The sequence below is a fragment of the Aegilops tauschii genome, chromosome 2 (genome assembly GCF_002575655.3).
Source record: "Aegilops tauschii subsp. strangulata cultivar AL8/78 chromosome 2, Aet v6.0, whole genome shotgun sequence".
Taxonomy (NCBI): domain Eukaryota; kingdom Viridiplantae; phylum Streptophyta; class Magnoliopsida; order Poales; family Poaceae; genus Aegilops; species Aegilops tauschii.
Genome location: NC_053036.3, coordinates 27698876 through 27711002, shown reverse-complemented (window position 1 = coordinate 27711002; position 12127 = coordinate 27698876). Strand labels below are relative to the sequence as shown.

General features: G+C 40.1%; 1 protein-coding gene across 1 annotated transcript in view; it reads left to right on the top strand.

The window, feature by feature from the left end:
* The window catches only part of LOC109739077 (uncharacterized), a 91408-nt gene that overhangs the window by 67156 nt on the left and 12125 nt on the right, over positions 1-12127 (top strand). The gene's annotated exons all lie outside the window — the stretch shown is intronic.

Sequence of the window (12127 nt, the reverse complement as noted above, 5' to 3'; positions counted from 1 at the left end):
ATGAAGGAAACAGAAGATCGTCATGAACATATGCATACAAAGAGAAGTGATATCGACCACCTCTCCTTCTCCGAGAGATTGGTCGAACAACAAGTTCTCGTATATCTATCCTACGCTACTGGCTACATATATACAATATAATTATCTCTTACAATATAATCTCCTAATTATATATGAACTCAGGGTCCACATGGTATTCTCCGTCTTTATTGATCACGTGTTCAAGAAAGAATACCGCCAATTCCTCTTGAATTGCTCGCAAACGATCTGGTGGTAGGAGTTCATTCCGCATCCGAAACATCTAATTTGAAGAAGGGGGTCAATACATATATATGAATAAATGAAACTCAACAAAAATGATGGTAATAAAATAAAATTGTGAATATTATTATTTACACACTTCATATTGTTTGTCAGAGTAGCCCCGCTCATAGGTCGTGTAGCGGATGGACTCGCAAACGTAGTATCCACCGTAATTATTCCCGGCTTCCTGCCACAACCACTTTACAAAAAATAGAGGTCAATCAAACTGATAAGCAAGCATGCTATAAATGGTATTGATGAAACTAGCGCTTGAATCACTAGGAGATACGCGGAACATGCTAGTAGTACTTACTTTCGGGTGTTTAAATTGCAGCTTCTTCGGCAGTCCCGGAGCTTTTGAGGTAAATTTTTTCCAAACCCTGTCAGACAAAGAAAACAATTACTTGATATCAGGAAATGAACAAAGTTGCCGATATGGTGCGATAATGATCGATTTAACTTACTTCTCGAGCATTTCAGTCATGTCCGCATACTCCTGGGGATCTTTTCGTCTCGAGTCTAAGACGGTTACTAGTCCCTGCTCAAGCTTAATCTCTAGGAGAATATAGTGGAACCTGCGCGTGCATGCATAACTCATCAATTACATTACTATAATCTCGACTAATAAGGGAAACCGAATATGCACAAGACAGTAACACTCACTTGAAGTTGTAAGGAAAGAGTATTATAGCTTTGTTTTGATTTAATACCAACGATCGTAGCAAGTTAGCCTCGGTATCTTTGGCCTGAAATTCAACCGTATATGCATCTATGAGATTTGTGTTAATGAACCAAATATCACCGATTTGTCTTTTCTTCAATTCGGCGATCTTCAATCTGCATAATATAGTGAGGATAATTATAAATACATGCAATGAAAGAGCTGACCTATATATAGAGACTTAATGACAGAAGTAGTACTTACAGACAGTAGCAAGTGACCGTTAATTTATCGAGGGCCTTTTGAATGAAAAACTGGAAGAACTCCTCAAATGGAACATTCAACAGATCAACTCCAACGAGGTCATGCTCCTCTTTAACTCTCAGCGTCAAAGTATTCATCCCCCAGACTCTCTGCAGGTTTTCATGTACCAATCATGGAATCTTCGCATCATCGTTGTTAGAGATCTTTCATCTTTGACGAGAGGCTTCCCGTACTGGTATTTGTGTTCGTCCACCTCCAAGAAATCATAATGTACATCGTCGGGCAGGTAATCTCCAAGATTGGTATAACCGGGCACCATCCTCGGATCATTAGCGACGATATCACTAGACACCTTGAGCGGGGGGCACGATTGGTTCGCTTGTTCGCCGAGCTAGGCAATTTTTTCCCAGCTCGTCGTTCTGCTAACCTTTGATCACTTATAGTACTTCCCGACCGCTCCGCTTCGATATATGACCTTTCATTAATGCGCTCATAGTTGCCTTTCGGCGGAGACTTTGGTGGTTTCTTCAATGCATCCACAGTGCGCTTCGCTTTCACCGGATCTATCTTCTCCTCCGGAGGTGGATGTTTCTTTGCTTTCACCCCTTCAAAGAAGTTCGTCGTCACTTCGGCTTGCACGATCTTCGCGTTTTCCTCCACGGTCCTCTCGTATGGTAACTTCTCTAGAGGCTTGAGAGATGGACCGAATCTGTATTGCCTCCCGCCTCAGGCTGTACTGGTAGACGCCGGAGCAGACGGAGCGGCTGCGGCTGTCTTCTTTCCTTGCTTACGAGGCGGAAGAGAAGGACTACGACACGCTGGAGCAGCCGGAGCGGCGGCGGGTCTCTTCCGCCCTTGCTGACGAGGCGGAGAAGGAGGAGGCTGGCTGCTCGGGCGCGCCGACGCAGGCGGAGAAGGAGGCGGAGTGCCGCCACGCGCCGGAGAAGGAGGCTGAGTGCCCTGATCACTCGCCGGAGGAGGAGGCGGAGTGCCCTGACTTGCCGGAGGAGGAGGAGGCAGAGGCGTTCAGTTCGGAAGGTTGATGAGCTCCTTCCGCCATAGGCATGGAGTCTTCAGAGAAGAACCCAGCCGAGTCTCCCCTTCACTCGTAGGGTGGTCAAGCTCGAGGTCCTCAAATCCGTCCGTTATTTATAGTAGTGGGGTTGGTGGGAGTGGCGGCCACTGCCCAATTCGTGCATTTTTTTCCTTCAGGTCCGCCTCCTTGTCGAGGTTGTGGTGACCTCCTGATTTTTTTAAAAACATGTGAACATTTTTTTTTTGAAAATAGTTAATTTCTAGAAAAAGTAAAACAAAACTTGAAATAGGAAGATTTTCTTAAATTCACAAACACTTTCTGAAAATAGGATCATTTTAAGGCGGAGAAACGAACATTTTTCAAATTTGTGAACAATTTTTTAAAATGGAAACTTGTTGTCAACATTCAAATAAATTTTAAAAAATGTCTTTTTAATCACGAACGATATTTTGAATTTGTGAACATTTCGATAAAATGAATATTTTTCGAATTTCTATTATTTTTGAATGAAATTTATTTTATAAATCTAGAAAAACTTTCAATTTTTTTTGAAAAATGCGGACATTTTTTTAATTTTAAAACAATTTAAACGAAAATAAAAGTTTACATTTCCAAATGTTTTTGAAATTGGGAATTTTTTTTGAAATTCTAAGATTCGACAGAAATTAATAAAAAACAAAATTTTAGAAAATTTATAAAATGAATTTATGGGAAAGGAAAAAATAAATTGGAAGAGAAAAAATAAGAAATTGAAAAAAATACAGAAAAAATGGAAATGGGCCGGCCCAACATTGGGCGACCGATGGGAAGCTCCAACTATATGCTGCCGCTGTGCGACAAATAAGGTTTCCCAGCTGCGTGCACAGGATATAAATGGGTAGCCTTTCTGGGCCTTAGTGCGTGCGGCCCACGTATAAATTCTGGACAAAACTTTTTATTTTTTAGCAGATGGACCATGAAAATTTAGTACCACCTCGGATATAAGAAAAATATTTTTGGTGGTGAACGGATGAAAAAATTGGAGAAACGCACCTTGTTTTATTAGTAGGTACTAGCACAAATGCCCGTGCGTTGCAACGGGGGAAAACACCAGTTCCAGTGAACAACGGTTGGCCTAGTTGAGAAACTGTGTCATGGGACAATGGTCGCTCATGAGAAAAAAGATGGATCATCTGAGGATTGCGACCTGAGCTCATGACTTGGGGCCGCTATTATTCCGAGTAAATTTATGTTCCCGAGCTGGAAAAATTAGCAATCTCAATAATCTTAACTAATAGCAGCAGCAAGCAAACCAACCTAAAATAACAATCGCAGCAGCATTAAGCAATTCCAAACTTAATTTTGGTCCATTTAGCAGACGACGAGAGCGGTGTGGGTGGAGAGGGATGGGCGTACTGAGGACTTCAGCTGGGTGCCTTTGACTTTGGAGCATATTCCTTGAGAGTTTAATAACTGCTCCTTCTAAATGATGCATCATGTAACCTTTACAAAATTATTACATGTCTACACTAACGTGATGGACGAAAGGTTTATACACGATGCACTTTGTGAGCCTCCACTCATTTCATCAGATGGGTAAATTCACGTGTAGTCAATGGAAAGTCTTTATCTCACACTGTGATGTAAACATACAAGAACACAGTCATTGCAAATAACCACCATCACATATTCTAAATCTGAAAGTACCAGTAGTTGAGTTCTAATTTAAGGGTAGAAAGCTAAAACTAAAATTGTTGACCCTACTGGTTTACAGACACCTAGTAAATCAACCTGGACAAAAGAATAGAGTTACATGTCCTTACATAATCATTTTGCACAAACATACGCCACCTATACTGAAGAACAAAGTTGTTCTGCAACCACCAAAATGCTCAGATTATTTTATTATGATGAAACCTTCAAAATTGTATACCAAAGGTTTGGATCAAAGAAAATGCAGGATCCACATTCATACAATGAAATTTTCAAAGAGGTGCCACATCTGGAGTCCGTGTGAGCCATACACGATACTCTCTCTGGTAAAACCACCCTTTGTTATATCTTGAAAAAGTAGAATCAGAAATATAAATCATTTGACATATATATCAGTTTTACTTTGGGTTTTCTAGATACGACTTACTAATTTCAGGACACCGGCATGCATGTTGTCTTAATTTTCTTTTGCAATCTCAGGAAGTAAGCTGCAGATGTTCAGTTTTTTTTCTAATGTGAGTTGTAATTTGGGTGACATAATGTTCAGAATGACTGTATACGACTTACTAAACCACCCTTTACATATGGAGTATGCAATCCTTTGATGTTCAAGTACTTCTCAGGAGTTGAATATGTCCTATGGAAATTTCTTACCAGATTTTGGAAGAATTTCCATATCAACAGAGGCCACTCAGCTGTCATACTTGACAAACTAATGTAAAGAATCTACTGAAATCAAAAAGTGGTGCCTGCTTAGTGTGACCCAAAAATTAGTTACAATTTGCAGAGAGCTACAGCTTCACCGAAAAGCAAAATAAAAGATTTACCAAGAGGGACATCTTTTTTGTTAAACAACAAAAAGCGAAGTTATCGGTAAACAAAATAAAATACCGAAAAATTCATTTGCTAGCTGTACTGATCCACAAATTACCTGAACTAATAAAATTTGCTGGCAGCATTGATCGACAAATTATCTGATTACTTTGCTGGCAGCATTGATCCTAATTCATTTGCTGACAAACCCCTATGGGCAAGCTAAAGTACCCCTAGAAGCATCTTCAGATATGTTGGTCTCAGGCGTATCTTGCCATGCCATGTTTTACTAAATGATTATAGTTAGAAAAATATTCTGCAACAGTTCCTTGAGCACACAAATGGCATGTAATTAATGCTAATTTTAGATAAAGGAAATCGTTGAGCTATCAGGTCAATTTCATCTATGGAAAGGACGATCTTTCAAAAATCTATGGAAAGGACGAGCAAGGATCAATACAGGGCTTAAGCTGCTCATATCATAAGGAGGTCACCATACTCAAGTATAGAAACAATTTTTTATAGCAAAACAATTTGTAATTTTGGGCACCATATTGTATAACATCACGCCACATATCTCTCTTTTATAGGATACATGACCTACACACACCTATCGTGTTCTAATAGTTGTTTGAAACTTACATACAAATATTAGAAGTGAGTCCATCATACCTTTTCTCTACCCGGGGAAGCATAATTGTACTCCTACATGTACAGGTCGCAACTGAAGGCGACGCAGACCACCCCATGTTGCTCTTCTCTGCTCCCTACAACACAGTCTGCCAAGAGCAATGCAAAAAGACTAACATGTACAAAACTGATTTTTGTAGATGATATCTTACAGTTCAAACCAATCTATTTAGTGTTTGTGATAAATCCAGGATGGTATAGAATATAGTAGGGATTTCAGCATAAGGGGCAATCTCTTATAGAGTACAGGCATGAGTAGAGGAAATTGACATGATTTTTCTAGCAATCACACAGAGAGCAGTTCATTGATTTAATTAACCTGGTATGGTTGAATATGGTTTAGGCGTGCACAGGCAGCATCTGGATCGTCTTTTCCCATCTCCATCAAGTTGCTAACGTTGCCACGCGCCTTGCAAACCAAAGATAACGCGAAGAGAAGAATCTATCCGGGTCACCGCTGCTGCTCTAGGTCCAGCCGTCGCTGGCCCTTGATCGATGATGGATGCTATGTACAGACCAGACTTTGACGGGGAGATGGTCTACCCAGATTGCCGCTGGTGCTCAGTCCGACCGTCGCTGGCCCTCAATAGAAGACATCTACTATGGTCCTCATGGTCGAACCGCTAGATAGGCAACGTACGCGTCGGCCTGGGCGAGCTTTGGAGCAGGGGGGTCTGCTGGAGGATGAAGAGGAGATGACGCGGACTGCGGTGGAAGGAGTAGGTGCCGTTCTCATGGGCGACATCGCTGCACCCCACGCTCTAGGTCAACAGGGTTCGGGCCAGGCCATGACGTACGTGTCGTTGGGCGGCAGATCGGAATCCAATCAGCCACCATGGAAAGCTCTAGGCGAAGAGCGGATGGTGTGCCACAGCTGGCCACACGGAGGAGGTGGAGGCGGAGTTGGCGGCGCTTCGCAAGATCAGATCGTGGGAGCGGCAGCGACAGGAGCCATGCAAGGGAATAAGGAAAAAAAGGAGAACCGGGTAGGGCTTGATTTATTGGGCCACAACGCCGGTCAGGTTCAGTTGGCCTGGCTCGGATCAGACGAACGATACTTTAACGCACGAAACAAACGATATTGACGGACGAAACCAATAGCAGACGAAATTACGGTGGTAAGAAACGATAGCCCCTTTATTATTAGGTAGAGATAGATATAGATATAGATATAAATATGTTCTTCTATGTGATATGAAAAGGACAAATACAAGAAAAATCTTATTCTTTTGTTGATTTTGTGCTGGATTTTTGTCCTTTTTGTACATGGTTGAGTGACAGTTGAGTTATTTAAAAACAATTACAACGAAGTTGGTTTGTCAATGACTTTTGCAAAGTATTTGTCCACACATAATAACAACAAATAAATCAACTATAGTAATTATACATGCATATTGTAGCCATATGAGGTAATCTACGCACTTTTTTACCATGTGTTATGTTCTTCTGCATTTGGTGAGGTTTTACCATGTGTTCTAAGTGTTGGGTATACTGGTTGCACAACAAATCCGGATGCATACAACACTTTCTGGATTGGGATAGGTTTTCCTTATGTTGGATGGGCAGCAAGAAGAGATGGTGAGAGATTGTGGTTGCACAGTTGGTATTTGGAGGAAAACATAAGTCCATAACTATTTGACATGACAATTCATATTACAGGATATACTGGGAAGTTGTTCTATTTTTGTCTACTCAAGTTGTTATCTTCTCTATTATTGATTATTGCGGTTTATCTCACTGTCATAACCGCCAATCCATGTGAGACTAAGCCACTATTCCTGTGAGATATTTTTATGGCAATACTAACCGAATCAAATAATAACAAAGTGTCACAGAAAAACTCTAGCTATCAATCTCAAATAAATAATGTTGAAATGGAGACAACATTTTATTTTGGATATGTAGTTAGTTTAATTGAACCTACCATTTCATGGTTATCTATACTCATGAAACTTGGTTAACATCGTAGTACGATCCAAACATACTGAATATGGGTCATAACCAGACTCGTCAAACATCCATGTGTTGGTTTTTCAGAAAAAAATACATTTTGCTAAACAAATTTCCTCATGGCCCAGGGCATAATGTACTAAGTGGAAGACCTAATTTTATTGAGTAATTAAAAATATATATCAAATAAAATAAATTGAAAACAAACAAACATAAAGATCGAAGATAAAACTAAAAGTTACATCAAAATCATTCAAAGCCATCGTCTTTTGCTGCACCTTTTGCTTCTCAACGTTCCACCATTGATCCAATGAAGAATTGCACAAGTACAAAATCAGACAAGTTACCTTGAACATTTTGAGAAGCCATATGAACCATCCGTCCAAAGACGTGACAATGTGAGGTCACTGAATGCACTATGAAGAAGACATTTTAAGGAAGTTATTTTTTGAGAGGATTTTAAGGAAGTTGCTGAAGCACTGCTTAGTCGCCTTAAAATCGAGGAAGATGACCAGGAACACAAAACAAGATAATTACCAAACAAATCACACTTAAATCCATCGTTGCCACCACCACCGTGCAAAGCACAGAAGCATCAAACAACAATATGTCGGTTTAGTGAGTGGTTATTTCGCAGGACCAAAACGTTAAGACTCCCTGGTGTTGTCCACGTCGACTGCGATGATCAGAACAGGACGTGAATAAAGACATGCGACTTTAATGCCATATGACCCCCAACCTCCAACATTGAGATGTCATCGCTAAGAGCACCCAAACCTAACAACTAGGAGTACCTAGAAGATTAATCAAACCTTTGTTATAACTTTTTCTTGCCTTCCAGCCAAATTAATATACCACCAGAGGGCTAAGAGAAATCGCCGAAATCACACCCCTAGCTGCCTTGTGGCTAAGTTTTTTTTGGGGTTCGCCGCTCGTCATCGCAATAAGAATAACTGTTATATGTTTGATGACCACCACTCGACCAGGCGTAAATCATGGTTTCTTCTTTCATAGGGAGATAATCTTCGTCCATGTTTTCACTGTTGATCATATCAAATTTGCCGGACCATAGGATACAAAATGCAGTACACATGGGCCTCGTGCAACGACTCAAATATACTACGAAATCTAAGTCACCCGAGATTTTCCTACATCTAGGTCGACGCTCTATGTCATCCGATGTTTTCAAGTTACAATTTCCGCATGCATGGCAGTGCAAACCAAGATTAAATCATAATATTAGACAGCTAGAGCCATGGACTTAAACATAAGAAAAAAAATAATAAAACATAAACATAGATGAACCTTATTTACGACTGTTCCGAATACCTAGTTTGGATATGTTAGCTAGGAAAACAGACCGAGGCACTGCCCCGGTTGGGGTAGCGGTGGGGATAGCGTGCTACCTAGTGTTCACGCTCCAAAAGCAATTTTCGAACTTTGCTTCTTTGGTAAATCACAGGCTTTGATGAGAAGATGGAGTGGAAAGATTTTGAAGACGAGTATGCATTTCTTATTTCTTGTTTGTGTTTTTCAATGTATTTTTCTGCATTACCTCCGCCCTAAATTAGTTGTCTTAGTTACATACGTATCTAGACAAATCTAAAACAAATAATTCGGGGCGGAGGGAGTATTACATAATGTTTCTCAGATCTCTATAACAAAATATCGTGAGTGTTTCTTCTCATAACAAATGCAAGGGGATTTTTTCTCTCTGAAAGGATGATTATATCATTTTTTTATGTCCACTCGCAAAAAAAAGCCTCAAGTCAACTACCCACACCACACACGAGCGTCCTCATTACAGAGAACTCTCTTTGGCAAATAACACGGCTGCATATATAGCGTACTACTCGATTCAAGAATTGTCTGAATTCAACACCATGGCGCACCAGCTTGGTGACAGGTAGATGTTATTATCCATCCAATAAAGCAACATAAACAATTGGCAGTTTCACCTCATCTACCACCTTCTCCGCTAAGGTTGTCTTGAACACTTCTTGATAAGAAATTTGAGTATCTTCTGATGCCAGTTGCTCGCTGATGCTGGTGCTCTGCACGAGCAGCATATCATGACACTGCATGTTGGGTGGTGCCGCCCCCTGCGGACGCAGCGTCACGATGACATAACACTTGGAGCACGGAGGCATTGTGCTGATGCTGGGCTGTGCGCGGTACTTGTTCTTATTGACCTTTATGTTGAACGCGAGGAAACCATCCGTCTTGTTGGTGAGCTGCAGGCAGCACGACACCTCCTTCCTCGGCTCGAAGAGGAAGCGCAACTCCAAGGCTGGGTCCACCGCCACATCATTGGTGGCACAACTTCTCTGCAAGGAAAGAACCAATTAGTGTGAAAAATCATAAAAAATGCATTAATAGAAAACAAACTGTATAGATTGCCTATTTCATAAGACGGAGTGCTACTAGTGTAGAAAAGCAGAATGCAAAATACAGAACAAAGAATAAATAGATAGGGTGCAAGGGAATAAATAGAGAGGGTGCATCTTCGGGTATTGTCCATCCCTTCAGAACAGACACTGATACATACATACCTTCAGAATTAGGTATTTTGACCCATCAAAAGGTAGTGCATTTTTCTTGGTCTCAACCTCCAGTTCCTCCAGTTCAAGAACAATTTCATCTATATTAGGTCTTTCTTTTCGATCCTTGGATATACATCTTAATGCTATCTCAGTGCATCTGCGCACTTGAAGGATGTATATCTCGTGAGATGAATACCCTGACACTGCCTGCATCTTCTCCTTCCAATATTTACTTACCTGGATTCAAAAAATGAGCATGCAAAGTTAATTAGAAAGTGGTACATGGTGTGCAAGCACGAATAAGGAGTGCATATAGCACAACATGTAAAAGGCCTATGCTCATGTTTGTTGTATGAATCGAGAACCTTTCTCACAAGCTCAATGAACTCTTCTTGGGACATTTCAAAACAGCTGACGTGGCCTGTATTCCTGGCCACAATTTTTATAATTATGACCCCTAGACTGGACACATCAAACTTGTCAGATATGAATCCATTGTTTATGTATTCTGGTGGCATGTACCCACTCCATGATATTATAAGCATCACGGATATGGTTAGTGCAATACAAATAGAACCTCAATCTAGAACAATATGTAAGCATAAATTACGGGCTTAAAAGATGCATCAACTTACTATGTTCCTTTTTTCACCTCTGTTTTATATGTTATTGTCGAAGAAACAAGCTTGGACAAACCAAGATCTGCAATTTTGGGCGCCATGCTATTATCTAGCAATATGTTAGCAGGTTTCATGTCCAGATGGAAAATACGATTTTTCTGCATGTGAAGATGATTTAAACCCTCACATGTCCCTTTAATAATTTCATAACATGTTCTCCAATCAAGTTTACAAGATTCATCTGCAATTACAGGAAAATAGAGAGGCTTATTTGTGGGGCATTTGTTAGACATGTAAAGATGCCGAATCGTTTATATATCTTGGAAACCTACTAATTTAGCTAATTGTAGATCAGATTTACCTCCAATATATTTCTCAAGGCTTCCACGCTGCATATATTCAAAGCAAAGAACTCCCTCCATAGCTTTAGCACGAATTAGCTCCCCCTTGTGCTCAACGAATTTTTCTTGCGATTCATAACAGTAACCAACTAACCTTACAACATTTTTGTGACAGATCTTTGTAAAATTACGGAATTCATTATCAAATTCCCTATCATCAAGTCCTTGCAAGGCATGAAGCCTCTTCACAGCAATCTCTTCCCCCTTATGCACTGCCTGTATGATCACTTGTTAGCATTGTCGAACTTATCTGGCAGTGGCAACATTAATTTGACAACTATGTAGTTATAGAAAAAATAATTATAAATAGTATTCATTACCCTGTAAACAGCTCCATACGCACCGCTCCCAACTTCTTGGTTCTTTGAAAAATTGTTTGTAATACTCTTAATCAAATGGAGCTCAAACTCCATAGCTCTCCTTTGCACCAGCCAGGCTTACGTGACGATCTTCTTCCTGAAACAGAATCACAGAAATAATCTTCCAACATAGACAGAAAATATCCTTTGTCCAGACTCATGATATACTTTGGTAGAAAGAAGAACTAATGAATTAACCAAAGATTTGGTAACACTAACCTGGAGAAAGATAGAAGGAGATAATCGTGTTGTTTTCTCCTTGCCGATGAGGAACCCATCCAAGAGCAGCAACCTTTAAATCCAGCGATGAGGAGGTGACGAGCTGTTGGTTGGCCTAAAAGAAAAAATAAGTCATTAATGTGACGTTGACTCTCCAAGTCACCATTGGAGGAAGCAATGTGCTGACATTCGTAAGAATACTAGGTCCACTCAAGACCGTTCAAATCAATAGCTAGATATACCCTACTACCAATTATTGATATTCTTCTCTTCTTAGGTAAAAAAGGTTACTTCTTTACCCGTTAACCTGCTTTTGTTCCCCAGATTCTCTGATAGCCTGTTCCTTAATCTGCGTGAAAGTAAGCAATTTACGTATTGGAATCCACATCTAATAGTTAATTGAACTTATCATCATTTATCTTCTTGACTTTCACGTCTAAATGAGAATGACTTTCGATGTTAGAAATTCTGAGTTAAATTCATAATTAATTTTCTTCAGATATTTTTTGCATGCCCCTAGTTCGCCTTCTTTTATCTTTCTCATCCGTACAAAGTGCCCTTGCTATAACATAATAT